We start from the raw sequence: 14,237 nt of genomic DNA, 5'->3' as shown, positions 1-14,237 counted from the left end.
GGCACTGCTGACATTTGAGGCTGGATCATCCTCTGGGGTAGGGCATCCTGTGCGCTGGAGAATGTAGAGCAGTGCCCCTGACCTCTCCCCTCTAGATGCATGTAGCACCGCCACTCCCAACATTGCCCCCATTCTCTGGGGAGCAGAGGGCCCACCTACACTCTCTGCTCTATCATGTTTTATATTCATGTTACTATAATCATGTTGCTATATACTGAGTAACTCTTAAGTTTCAGGTGCAAATATACATACTGCTTCCAATATTCTCAGTGACTTGGGAACTTCAGTTTGCTACCCTGGTTTACCAATAATGAAAATCAGCTTCAGAGAAATTCAGTAAGTTTCTCAAGCTGATCTGAGAGTCAAACACCTTGGAATCTACAGGTATTAAAGAATTCCTGACAAAGTTAAAAGTGTGATAATGGTATTGTTAAGTTTTTAAAGAGTCTTTGTCTTTTGGACACACATAATAAAAATATTTATAGAATGATAAGATATATGAGACGACTGGGGTTTGCTTAGAAATAATAATCCCGCCCTGGCTGGTTGGCTCAGCGGTAGAGCGTCGGCCTAGCGTGCGGAGGACCCGGGTTCGATTCCCGGCCAGGGCACACAGGAGAAGCGCCCATTTGCTTCTCCACCCCTCCGCCGCGCTTTCCTCTCTGTCTCTCTCTTCCCCTCCCGCAGCCGAGGCTCCATTGGAGCAAAGATGGCCCGGGCGCTGGGGATGGCTCTGTGGCCTCTGCCCCAGGCGCTAGAGTGGCTCTGGTCGCAATATGGCGACGCCCAGGATGGGCAGAGCATTGCCCCCTGGTGGGCAGAGCGTCGCCCCCTGGTGGGCGTGCCGGGTGGATCCCGGTCGGGCGCATGCGGGAGTCTGTCTGACTGTCTCTCCCTGTTTCCAGCTTCAGAAAAATGAAAAAAAAAAAAAAAAAAAAAAAAAAAGAAATAATAATCCCAGGTGGCGAGGAGGATAGAGTAAGGTTAGCTATGGGGTGATGGCAGTCAGGGCTGGAACTGAGGGGCTTATTGTATGATTCTGCCTACTTTTGTGTTTGAAATACTCCACAGTAAAAGTGTAAAATATTCTTCTATCTGTGCTCTTAGGGAATAATCACGATTATTTTGTGTTGTGTAGTTGCTGAGACCAAGGCCAGGGAATTTCCATACTTCTTCTGCCATCCCCAAATGCCTAACGTTATCATCCTCACCTTACATTAAGAGAAATCCAGCCTGGGAGACGTTAATAAACTCGGATTGGAAGGAGGTGCCCGCACTGAGCATGAGCAGGAAAACAGCACCCCCTGGAGGTCAGCCTGATTAGATGGGTGCTGATATTAAAGAATGTGGCACAGATATCACTGGGGAACAAAACTTTTGTTGCATCCACAAAATCACTTGTTCTTACCTAATTCGAGTGTGCTGATCTCAAATCTGATGTTAGTTTTTCTCTGTAAGCTACAGTGTTTTTGCAATTCAAGATTTTAGGTTTACATCTTATTGTAAAATTTTCAACATTTAGTTTAACATAATGAAGTAGAATTATGGGCATCATCTTCTTGGGCATTATCTTTGTGAAAATATAATAATTTTTATATAATGCAGTATATACATTAATACACTAAAAGATATGATTGCATCAGAATTTGTCTACAATTTCAAAATAGAACATATTAAAACACTTATTTTAATCATAAAATTTGCGCAAAACTTATTTAAATTCTATTCAGGCAAAAATTTGCGTTTGTAGCTCTTGCGTTTGTGTACTTGCTGAGGACAATCTCGTTTGATGCTCCAGCAGTAGTCTGCCATCATATTACTGACCTATCGCTCCTGATAATGCTCTTCCATTGTCTTCACTAACAGCTCCAAGATTTTCGGGAAACTTATCAAGGTGACTGTTCAGAAAGTGAATCTTAATGCTCATGTTACATCCAATGTCGCAGAAAGCCAACAGCATCCTTTGAACCAGAAGTTCATAGTTTTCTGCTTTTTTCTTGCCAAGGAAATTCTTTGTAACTGCCACAAAAGACTGCCATGCTGCTTTCTCCTCCTTATCCATCTTCCTGGCAAATTCTTCGTCACGGATGAGGGTTCGATTTTGAGGTCCATCGAATACACCTGCTTTTATCTTCTCAAAAGACAAGGCAGGAAAAGCAGAAATATGTTGAAAGCATTCACTTTCTCTATTCAAAGCCTAAACAAACTGCTTCATTAAGCCAAGTTTGATGTGAAGCGGGGGCGGAAATGATCCTGTCTCAATTAACTACAGGTTCATTCACAATATTTTGCATCCCTACTTCCAGAGCTTCATGTTTCAGCCACTCCTTCTGTGTCCAGTATTTCTCCCGAGCTCAGCTGTCCCACAAACACAGAAAGCAAGGATACTTCGTGAAACCTCTCTCCTGTCCTAACAGGAAATTTATCATTTTAAGATCCACACAAATGATCCAGTTATGTTCCTCATACTTCAGAAAGTTGAGGACAATTTTTATGTCATCATAATCTTCTTGTAGATGAGTTGAATAACCAATTGGAACTGCTGCATAAACATTACCATTGTGTAGGAGAACACATTTCAGACTCCGTTTAGAGCCGTCAAGAAATAGCCACCATTCTGTTGGACTGTAAGTGGTAACACCTAGCTAGCTGAGAAGACTACTGATATCATGACAGTAAACAAAGTGTTTGTCTTTGGAAAAAAAGTCCACAAATATTTGTTCATGCTTCCTGAAATGGGATACTTTAGCTTACTGGTGAAGTACATTCTTTTCTTGAAGCCTGGAGGCTAATAACTCAGCTGCTTTCTTTGATAGGCCCAAATCTCTTACTAAGTCATTCAATTCAGGTTGGCTAAACTGCTGAGGGGTTAATGACTGCTTGGCATCAGAAGAAGACCCTTCAGATTCTACAACCATTTCCTCATGCATCTTATCAAAATATACTTGATCGGCCCTGGCCGGTTGGTTCAGTGGTAGAGCATCAGCCTGGCGTGCAGGAGTCCCGGGTTCAATTCCCAGCCAGGGCACACAGGAGAGGTGCCCATCTGCTTCTCCACCCTTCCCCCTCTCCTTCCTCTCTGTCTCTCTCTTCCCCTCCCACAGCCAAGGCTCCATTGGAGTAAAGTTGGCCTGGGCGCTGAGGATGGCTCCATGGCCTCTGCCTCAGGTGCTAGAATGGCTCTGGTTGCAACAGAGCAATGCCCCAGATGGGCGGAGCATCGCCCCCTGGTGGGCATGCCAGGTGGATCCCAGTCAGGCGCATGCAGGAGTCTGTCTGACTGCCTCCCTGTTTCCAGTTTCAGAGAAAAAAAAATACACTTGATCACCATGTTCACTTTCTTCATCCTTAGAAGAAATAAAACCATTGAAAACTGGAACCAGGAGTGTCTCAGAGTGTGGGATAGGTCGTATTATTCAGTGGTCCCCAACCTTTTTTGGGCCACAGACCGGTTTAATGTCAGAAAATATTTTCACGGACCGGCCTTTAGGGTGGGATGGATAAATGTATCACGTGACCAAGACAAGCATCAAGAGTGAGTCTTAGATGGATGTAACAGAGAGAATCTGGTCATTTTTTTAAAATAAAACATCGTTCAGACTTAAATATAAATAAAACGGAAATAATGTAAGTTATTTATTCTTTCTCTGCGGACCAGTACCAAATGGTCCACGGACTGGTACTCGTCCTCAGCCTGGAGGTTGGGGACCACTGGTATTACTGAAGGAATATTAGGATATGCGATCATATGCCGTTTTTTCTTGCTGATGCCCTTTGTATGGATCAGACAGAAATAACAGTCACTGCTGTGGTCTTTAGGTTCATGCCAAACCATGGGAATACCAAAAGGCATTCCTTTGCATTTTCTTTTGTCCAGTCATGAAGCGTTTCCTCACAATTATGACACACAATATGAGGAGCCCAATTCTTGTCTTGATCGCCAAGGGGAACTTGAAAATAGGCAATATATGCACGTGTCACAGATGATGAAATATTGCACCTTTGACATTGAAGTGTGTAACAGCCACATATATAACAGAAGGTGTCAGGACTATTCTTACATTTACGCCTACTCGAAGAAGCCATGATTCAATCGTAAAACTAAATAAGAGGGTGTTTTTATCAGATAATAATTTTTTACATTTAAAAACAACTACAATTATGTAAAAGTGATGTTTGTAAAACATTAATTGCCTTGTGGTTATGTTCAATCCAAGAGTCATTGCCCTTTAACTCCAATTTAAAAGCCAATGTATGCCATTAACTGTAACAAAAAGAAATTAAAATTGCATAAAAACTAGAGCATGCACCAAAAAACAGATTCCAGATTTGGAATCAGCGATGCAGAAATATATAGAAACAGTTCTAAAACCTCATGCAACAGAAAATGAAAAAAATTATTCCCCAGTGTATTTAATGATGAAATGTGACAACCTCTGCATAAATCAGTGAACTAATATTTTCCAAATGACCGATGCACAATGTTACAACCATTGTAGGGGGTCCATTCAGAGTGCAAGACAGATCAACAAATATTTTTTGTTTTCAAATGTCCCTCTTTTGCTTTCCTTTCCTTTTCGTCCATTTTCCTAATTGAATGTATTGGGGTGACATTGATTAATAAAATTATATAGGCAAACCAATAGATTTTAATGAAATCAAGTGTAGTATGTTGAGTAGGGGCTGCTAAAATGATATGTCTATGTCCTAACCCTCAGAACCTGTGAATGTGACCTTATTTGAAAAATGTCTTATGCCTGACCAGGTGGTGGCGCAGTGGATAGAGCATTGGTCTGGGACACTTGAGGGCCCAGGTTGGAACCCCAAGGTCACCGGCTTGAGTGCGGGCTCATCAGCTTGAGCTCGTGGGCTCACCAGTTTGAGCATGGGTTGCTTGCTTGAGTGTGAAATCACAGGTATGGCCCCATGGTCCCTGGCTTGAGCCCAAAGGTCGCTGGCTTGAGTCCAAGTTTGCTAGCTTGAGCAAGAGGTCCCTGGCTTGGCTGAAGCTCCCCGTCCCCCTGACCTCATATATTACTCATCAAGTAATATATGAGAAAACAATCAGTGAACAACTAAGTGCTGCAACTATAAGTTGATGCTTTTCATCTCTGTCTCTGTCTCACAAAAAAAAAGGGATAGAGTTCAGAGAGAGGAAGGAGAGAGAGAAAGAGAAGGGGGTAGGAATGGAAAGAATCAACTAACAGTTGCTTTTTGCGTGCGTCATGGCTGGGCAAAGCCCGGTTACAAACCGGTCACCTCAGCATTCCAGATGGACACTTTATTTATTTATTTTTATTTATTTATTATTTTTTACAGAGACAGAGAGAGGGATAGACAGACAGGAATGGAGATGAGGAGCATCAATCATTAGTTTTTTGTTGCACATCGCAACACCTTAATTGTTCATTGATTGCTTTCTCATACGTGCCTTGACCGTGGGCCTGCAGCAGACTGAGTAACCCCTTGCTGAGTAACTCCTTGCTGGAACCAGCGACCTTGGGCTCAAGCTGGTGAGCTTTTGCTCAAACCAGATGAGCCCGTGCTCAAGCTGGCGACCTCAGGGTCTCGAACCTGGGTCTCCCGCATCCCAGTCCAACGCTCTATCCACTGCGCCACCGCCCGGTCAGGCCAGATGGACACTTTATCTACTGTGCCACCACAGATAAGGCACAAACTTTTTCTATAAAGGATCAGACAGTAAATATTTTCAGCTTTTCAGATCAATGTCCAGCTCAATTATTCAGCTCTCACTTTGGCGCAAAACCAGCCACAGAAAATGCATAAACAATGCTGGGTAGGTTGGTTGGTTGAAGCCTCCTCCTGATATGCCCCTGTTGCAGGTTCGATCCACAGTCAGGGCACATGCAAGAAACAACCAATGCATGCATAAGTGGAAAAACAAATTGATGGTTCTTTCTCTGCCCTCTCCTTCCTTTGTCTCTAACATCAATAGCCTGACCAGGTGGTGGCGCAGTGGATAGAGCGTTGGACTGGGATGCGGAAGGACCCAGGTTCGAGTCCCCGAGGTCGCCAGCTTGAGCGCGGGCTCATCTGGCTTGAGCAAAGAGCTCACCAGCTTGGACCCAAGGTCGCTGGCTCCAGCAGGGAGTTACTCGGTCTGCTGAGGGCCCACGGTCGGGGCACATGTGAGAAAGCAGTCAATGAACAACTAAGAAGTCACAACGCGCAACGAGAAACTGATGATTGATGCTTCTCATCTCTCTCCATTCCTATCTGTCTGTCCCTATCTATCTCTGCCTCTATAAAAAAAAAAAACAAACAAACAAAAAAAACAAAAAAAACATCAATGAATAAATTTTTTAAAAAAATGCATAAGCAGCCTTACCAGGCAGTAGTGTAGTGGATAGAGCGTCGGACTGGGATGCGGAGGACCCAGGTTCGAGACCCCAAGGTCGCCAGGTTGAGCGCGGGCTCATCTGGTTTGAGCAAAAGATCACCAGCTTGGTTGGAATCAAGGTCGCTGGCTCGAGCAAGGGGTTACTCGGTCTGCTGAAGGCCCGCAGTCAAGGCACATATGAAAAAGCAATCAATGAACAACTAAGGTGTTGCACTGAAAAACTGATGATTGATGCTTCTCATCTCTCTCCATTCCTGTCTGTCTGTCCCTGTCTATCCCTCTCTCTGACTCTCTCAGTCCCTGTAAAAAAATAAAATAAAATAAAAATACATAAGCAAATGGGTGTGAATATGTACCAATACCACTGAATCTGAATCTAACATCTGAATTTCATATAATTTTCATGTGTTATGAAACAGGCTTCCTCTTTTAATTTTTTCTGCCAAATATTAAAAAAATGTGAAATTCATTCTTAGCTCACGGGTCATACAAAACCAGGTGATTCTGATCTAGCTTAAGAAATAGAACATTTCCAATATTTAAAAGCTCTCTGCAACCCACCCAGTTATGTCTCCCTCCGTCTCCCCACAGAGGACAGCCATGATCTTGCATTTTGTGTTCATCATTCTTTTGGTTTGTTTGATGGTTTTACTATATGTCCACTTGTCTTCACAGTTACAGTTTCACCCCCTTCTTATCAACAGTTCTGTTACTTGGAACATCAAATTGAAGGGGGACTTCATCCATATTTGAAATCTATAAAAATACCATATTTCCCCATGTATAAGACACACCTTTTTATCAAAAAAAATTGGTGTCTAAAAACTGGGTGCATCTTTTTTTTTTTTAATTTAATTTTTTTTTTTTTTTTTGTATTTTTCTGAGGTTGGAAACGGGGAGGCAGTCAGACAGACTCCCGCATGCGCCCAGCCAGGATCCACCCAGCATGCCCACCAGGGAGCGATGCTCTGCCCATCTGGGGTGCTGCTCTGTTGCAACCAGAGCCATTCTAGCGCCTGAGGCAAGGCCACAGAGCCATCCTCAGCGCCCGGGCCAACTTTGCTCCAATGGAGCCTTGGCTGCAGGAGGGGAAGAGAGAGACAGAGAGAAAGAAGAGGGAGAGAGGTGCAGAAGCAGATGGGCGCTTCTCCTGTGTGCCCTGGCCGGAAATCAAACCCGGGACTCCTGCACGCCAGGCCGACACTCTACCACTGAGCCATCTGGCCAGGGCCTTATTTATTTATTTATTTTTACAGAGACAGAGAGAGAGTCAGAGAGAGGGATAGATAGGGACAGACAGACAGGAATAGAGAGAGATGAGAAGCATCAATCATCAGTTTTTCGTTGCGACTCCTTAGTTGTTCATTGATTGCTTTCTCATATGTGCCTTGACCGTGGGCCTTCAACAGACTGAGTAACCCCTTGCTCAAGCCAGCGACCTTGAGTCCAAGCTAGTGAGCTCTTTGCTCAAGCCAGATGAGCCCACACTCAAGCTGGCAACCTTGGGGTCTCGAATCTGTGTCCTCTGCATCCCAGTTTGATGCTCTATCCACTGAGCCACCGCCTGGTCAGGCAAACTGGGTGCATCTTATACAGTGGTTGTAGATTTTTTTACTTGCATTTCTTGCTTTTTCACACTTGTTGTTGTGCTCATTGTTGTAGATTTTTTAATTTGCATTTCCTGCTTTTTCGTGCTTGTTGTCTTTGCGCTCACTGTTTTGCACTTGTTACCAGTATGTTATGGTAGGTTACGCTTTGCCACATTCTGCCCAGAAATGGCTCAGAAAATATTTTTGTACAGTGCTCAAGTTAAAAGTGATCCAGTTTGCAAAAGTGAATGGAAATCATGCTGCTGAATGTAAGTCTGGTCCTTCTCCAACTGAGAAATCAATCTGAGACTGGCTACAGGAAGAAGAAATCCTGCTGAAAACACCAGGACAGAAAATGCCATGAGAGGTAAGTCAGCAAAATGGCCTGATTTAGAAAGGGAATTGAAGATATGGATTAAAGAGCAAAGGGCAATTGGAAATCCTGTGTCCACAAAGATGGTTCAGCGTGAGGCAAGAAGAATTACTGCCTGAGCAGGTGGTGGCACAGTGGATAGAGCATCGGACTGGGATGCCAGGGACCCAGGTTCAAGACCCTGAGGTCACTAGGCTGATCATAGGCTCATCTGGTTTGAGCAAAAGTTCACCAGCTTGGACCCAAGGTCGCTGCTCGAGCAAGGGGTTACTCGGTCTGCTGAAAGCCCGCGGTCAAGGCACATATGAGAAAGCAATCAATGAACAACTAAGGTGTCGCAATGTGCAACGAAAAACTAATGATTGATGCTTCTCATCTCTCCGTTCCTGTCTGTCTGTCCCTGTCTATCCCTCTCTCTGACTCTCTCTCTGTGTCTCTGTAAAAAAAAGAAAAGAAAAGAAAAAGAAGAAGAATTGCTGATGAAAAAGAAGTTACTTATTTCAAAGGAGGACAGAATTGGTGCTGCAGGGTCATGAAACGGAATGGACTAAAACATGCGTACATGCACCAGACTTGCCCAAAAGACTCCTGAAAGCTATGAGCAGAAGGTCCTTGAATTTCATCATTTTGTCATTCAATGTCAGAAGACACATCAGTTTGAGTTGGGACAGATTGCAAATATGCACAAAGCCCCTTCAATTTGACATCCCAAGTAACAGAACTGTTGATAAGAAGGGGGTGAAAACTGTAACTGTGAAGACAAGTGGACATGAAAAGAGCCATTATACAGTTGTTCTAGCTTGTTGTGTTGATGGAACCAAGCTGCCTCCTATGCTGATTTTCAAACGCAAAACAATGCCAAAAGAAGACATTCCTCAAGAAGTGATTATCACATTCATGACAAGGGCTGGATGGATCCGGATGGGATAAAGATCTGGTTTGAGAAAGCCTGGAGAAAAAGACCAGTTGGGCTCTTATGCAAACCTGCCCTATTAGTGCTTGATCAGTTCAGGGCACACATAAAAAAAAACACAAAGATTGCTGCAAAGCAAAAAACAAAACTTGCTGTCATACCTGCTCCAACCATTCGATGTCAGCATTAACAAACCTTTCAAAGCTGCTGTGAGAGATGAATGGAACCAATGGATGAAATCTTCTAGGGACAATTTGACACCAAGATGTGTAAAGAAACCAACTATAGGAGAAGTTTGTACCTGGGTGAAAAGATCCTGGGATAATATTAAGATTGAGATCGTTGTCAAGTCACTTAAGAAATGTAGCATTTTATTTCTTACATGGGACCGAGGACGAGGCAATATATGAAGACAGTGACTCATCATCAGACACAGATGAGAACAAGCTAATAGATGGGAGTTTTGATTGTGATGAGGAGTTGTATGAATTTTGTGATGAATAAAACTTGAGTTCAATAACTTTATATAACACTTTTTTTTTTCTTCAAATTTTGGGCCCCACCATGAAAAAGAAGAAAATCTTACCTTTTGCAACAACATGGATGGACCTGAAAACCATTATGTTGCCTGACCAGGCGGTGGCGCAGTGGATAGAGCATCGGTCTGGGAAGCAGAAGGATCCAGGTTCAAGACCCCAAGGTCGCCAGCTTGAGCACAGGCTCAGCTGGCTTGAGCAAGAGGTTACTTGGCCTGCTGTAGCCCCACAGTCAAGGCACATATGAGAAAGCAATCAATGAACAACTAAGGTGTCGCAACGAAAAACTGATGATTGATGCTTCTCATCTCTTTCCGTTCCTGTCTGTCTGTCCCTATCTATCCCTCTCTCTGACTCTCTCTCTCTGTCCCTGTAAAAACAAAACAAAACAAAAACTATTATGTTAAGTGAAATAAGCCAAGCAGAAAAAGAAAAATATCATATGACCTAACTCATTTGAGGAATCCAATGAATAATGTGAACTGAGGAACGGAATTGAGACAGAGGAGAGATCAAAGGGACCAAAGGAAAAGAGGACAGAGGGAAAGGGGATGATGGGGTGGGATAAACCTGAAGGGAAGGGGGGAGTGTGCTATGAGGAGGGGGGCAAGGGAGATGTTAAGGGGAATATGGGGGAGGGGGATGCATTAGGGGCATCACTAGAATCTATGTAAACACAATAAATTAAAATCAATAAAAAAAAATTTGGGGCCCCAAAATTAAAGTGCGTCTTATACATGGGGAAATACAGTATATCCCAAAACAATATATTGTTAGGTTTGTATGTTTGGGGCTTTTCTATAAAGGAGAACCACAATGTAGGTATTCTAATGCAGCTCACTTTTTACACTTAAGGTGGTTGAAGATTTGCTCATGCTATCGTGTATTCATTTTCAATGCTGTATGGTATCTTATTGTATGACTATAGAGCAATTTGTTCATCCTCCTGTCAATGGGCATCATTATTTCTAAGTTTTTTTATTAGAACATTCTGGAGAGATTTGAAGCCAAAGTTGGAGATGGTCAGACTGATGGATTAGAAAAGAGATCCCGCCCTGGCCGGTTGGCTCAGCGGTAGAGCGTCGGCCTAGCGTGCGGAGGACCCGGGTTCGATTCCCGGCCAGGGCACATAGGAGAAGCGCCCATTTGCTTCTCCACCCCTCCGCCGCGCTTTCCTCTCTGTCTCTCTCTTCCCCTCCCGCAGCCAAGGCTCCATTGGAGCAAAAAATGGCCCGGGCGCTGGGCATGGCTCTGTGGCCTCTGCCTCAGGCGCTAGAGTGGCTCTGGTCGCAATATGGCGACCCCCAGGATGGGCAGAGCATCCCCCCCTGGGGGGCAGAGCACCGCCCCTGGTGGGCGTGCCGGGTGGATCCCGGTCGGGCGCATGCGGGAGTCTGTCTGACTGTCTACCCCCGTTTCCAGCTTCAGAAAAATGAAAAAAAAAAAAAAAAAAAAAAAGAAAAGAGATCCCTCCCCCAGCAATTTGTTAGGTAGTCCTTAGTTATAATGAGAAGCAGTGGATTGTGGCTCAGATAGGAGCACAGATGGGGAAGCTGAGGCTGAGAGTGGTGAAACCAACAGCTACACAATGTTCCTGCATGAGGAAGGCAGCCTCTAAGATGGCCCGTGGTGATCTCCACCTCCTATTTCCCAAATATTCACACCTCCCATGCTCTGGCCTCCATTTGGAGTACTCTCCAAGACATCTAATCCTCCCTGCTTATTTCAAGTCCCCAACAAATCTCTCTCCTCCAGGAAGCCCTCCTTGACCCTCCACAACTCCTCTGAGTCCTTGTGGCACTTCCTTCCCTCTCTCAGGGCACTCCTTGTGAGCAAGGGATAGGACTGTGCATCTCTGTCTCCCTAGAGCATAGCCCAGGAATAGATACAGCAAGCCTAGCAAGTGTTTGTTGAATGAATTCATGTTTACTCTGATGTTATAGACTCAATAATTGTGTTCCCTCAAATTCACATGTTAAAATCCTAACTCCAAATACTCTAGTATTTGGAGGTGGGCCTTTGGGAAGTGTTTGGTGTTAGATTAGATCATGACAGTGAGGCCCTCATTATGGGAGCACTTATAAAATGAGGAGATGATAAAGGATATCTCTCTGCCCTCTGCCATGTGAGGTTACAAGTGTTAGGTTTGGGTTCAGGGCTCCTATAAATCCAAAGCCTCTTTAAACTCAAATTCCCCACACCCAATCTCCCACTAGGGCAACTTCTTCATTAAACATCTCCCTGGCCCAACCTCCCCCTCCCATTAGGCAACTCCCCCCACTCTGGAAAGGTTCTGGGAAATGTCCTTTGGACAAGACCATTGGGAGGGACCTGAAGGGTTGGGAAAGGGAGACAGTCTGTGATCAAAGGCAACAAACCAAGATATGCTAATGTGCAGGTGCACCCAACCCTATGTGCAGGTGCAGGTGCACCCAACCCTATGCCTGCAAATGCCTGCAGCAACCTCTATATCAGACACCCCCTTCATTCAGCTCTCCACTGATATCACTAGAGTCTCAGCCCGTCTGTTTTACAGATGCATAAATAAACTTCTTATAAAACTCAGCAGGTCTGTGTGTCCCTCCTTCGGCCAACCTAACAACAAAGACAAGACCGTCATCCACTCACCAGGAAGAAAACCCTCACCTGATAATGAATTCTCTGGTGTCTTGATTTTGTAATTCCCAGCCTCCAGAACTATGAGAAATGTCTGGTGTTTAAGCCACCCAATCTATGGTAATAGCCTAGCAACATGAAAGGACTTAGACACTTGACTGATGATGGTCTGTTTTTGTAGAGGAAACATGGACAGTTGAGGGATGTTGAGATGCCTGTTTGTAATGTCACAGAATTGGATACAGCTCTCTTGGCTTTACTTAGTTATTTGGGCTGTTCATTTCTTCTATGAATTATGTATATAGAGTTGGAAAGAGTCTTTAAAATCATCCAGTCCAGGGGTTGGCAAACTTTTTCTACAAAAGCCACAGTCAATAATTTCAGATGTGCAGGCCAGTCTCCAGTTCCATGACTCAGCTCTGCTGCTGTAGGTTGAGAGAGACCACAGACAATATGTAAACAAATGTGTGGCAATGTGCCAATAAAACTTTATTTACAAACACAGACAGTGGGCCAGATTTGGCCCTGGGGCCATAGTTTACCTATCATTGACCTAGTCCAGCATTTTCATTGAACAAGGAGGGGTTCACCCAGAGTCACTTGGCAAGTTAGGAGCAGACCCAGAACTCACTCTCAGGCCTGTCAACATCCTGCCTTTCTGCCTTCACTTTGATCTCTCAGTTGGCTTCTAAGGGTTCAACTAGGTGTTAATTTCCTCCACTAATTGAGCTGGGACTTTTTCTAGATGCCTCCAGGCAAGTACCAACCAGAAAGTGCAAGGTAAACACAGTTATAACCACCCACGTCTGATCTGCAGTAACTGTTGGATGATGGCTTTACCTTTGCTGAGCACCTGCTCAGCATCAGAGACTCTGCTAATCTCTTCCCAAATGTGTGTCTTATGCTCCCCTAAAGAGACTCAGAGAAGTAAAGTGTAAGGGGAAAAGCACGGGCTTTGGAGTAAGATAGGCCTGGATCTTTTTTTGTTTGTTTTTTTAATTTTTTTATTTTAATTTTATTTATTCATTTTTTTTTTTTTAGAGAGGAGAGAGAGACAGAGAGAGAGGGAGAGAGAGACAGAGAGAGAGAGGGGGGAGGAGCTAGAAGCATCAACTCCCATATGTGCCTTGACCAGGCAAGCCCAGGGTTTCGAACCAGCGGCCTCAGCATTCCAGGTCGACGCTTTATCCACTGCGCCACCACAGGTCAGGCAAGATAGGCCTGGATCTTAATTCCATTCCACTGCACCATGAGCTCTCCAAGTTGCTTTGCCACTGAGCCTAATTATTTTCCCCATAAAATAGCCCATCTCAGACATATTGTTTGTAAAATACCTTCTTATGTGCTTGACATGTTTCAGGTGCTTAATAGAAATTTCTAGGTTCAGTCATTGTCTGGATTTGCTAATGAGGCATGGTGGGTACCTTCTAAGATAGTCCCCATGAAACCTCACCCCTGGTACCACGCCTCTGTAATCCCTACCTGTGAATGTAGGGGACCTGGGATTTGTTTTTAAGGCATAAAATACAAAAGTGATGGGATGTGGGTCCTCAAAAAATTAAAGAATTTCCATATGATCCAGAAGTTTCACTTCTTGGTTTATATCCAACAGAACTGTAAGCAGTCTCAAATACTTGCACACCTGTGCGCACAGCAGCACTATTCATAACATCTGGAAGGTGGAAGCAACCCAAATGTCCATTGACAGGCAAATGAAAAAACAAACTGTGTGCATCCAAACAACAGAATATTATTCAGCCTTAAAAAGGAAGGAAATTCTGACATATACCAGGCCACAAATGAACGTTGAGGACATTATGCTGCATGAAGTCAATCATAAAAAGACAAC

Source organism: Saccopteryx leptura, chromosome 1 (assembly GCF_036850995.1).
Source record: "Saccopteryx leptura isolate mSacLep1 chromosome 1, mSacLep1_pri_phased_curated, whole genome shotgun sequence".
Lineage (NCBI taxonomy): Eukaryota > Metazoa > Chordata > Mammalia > Chiroptera > Emballonuridae > Saccopteryx > Saccopteryx leptura.
Note: the sequence above shows the minus strand (reverse complement) of the source record.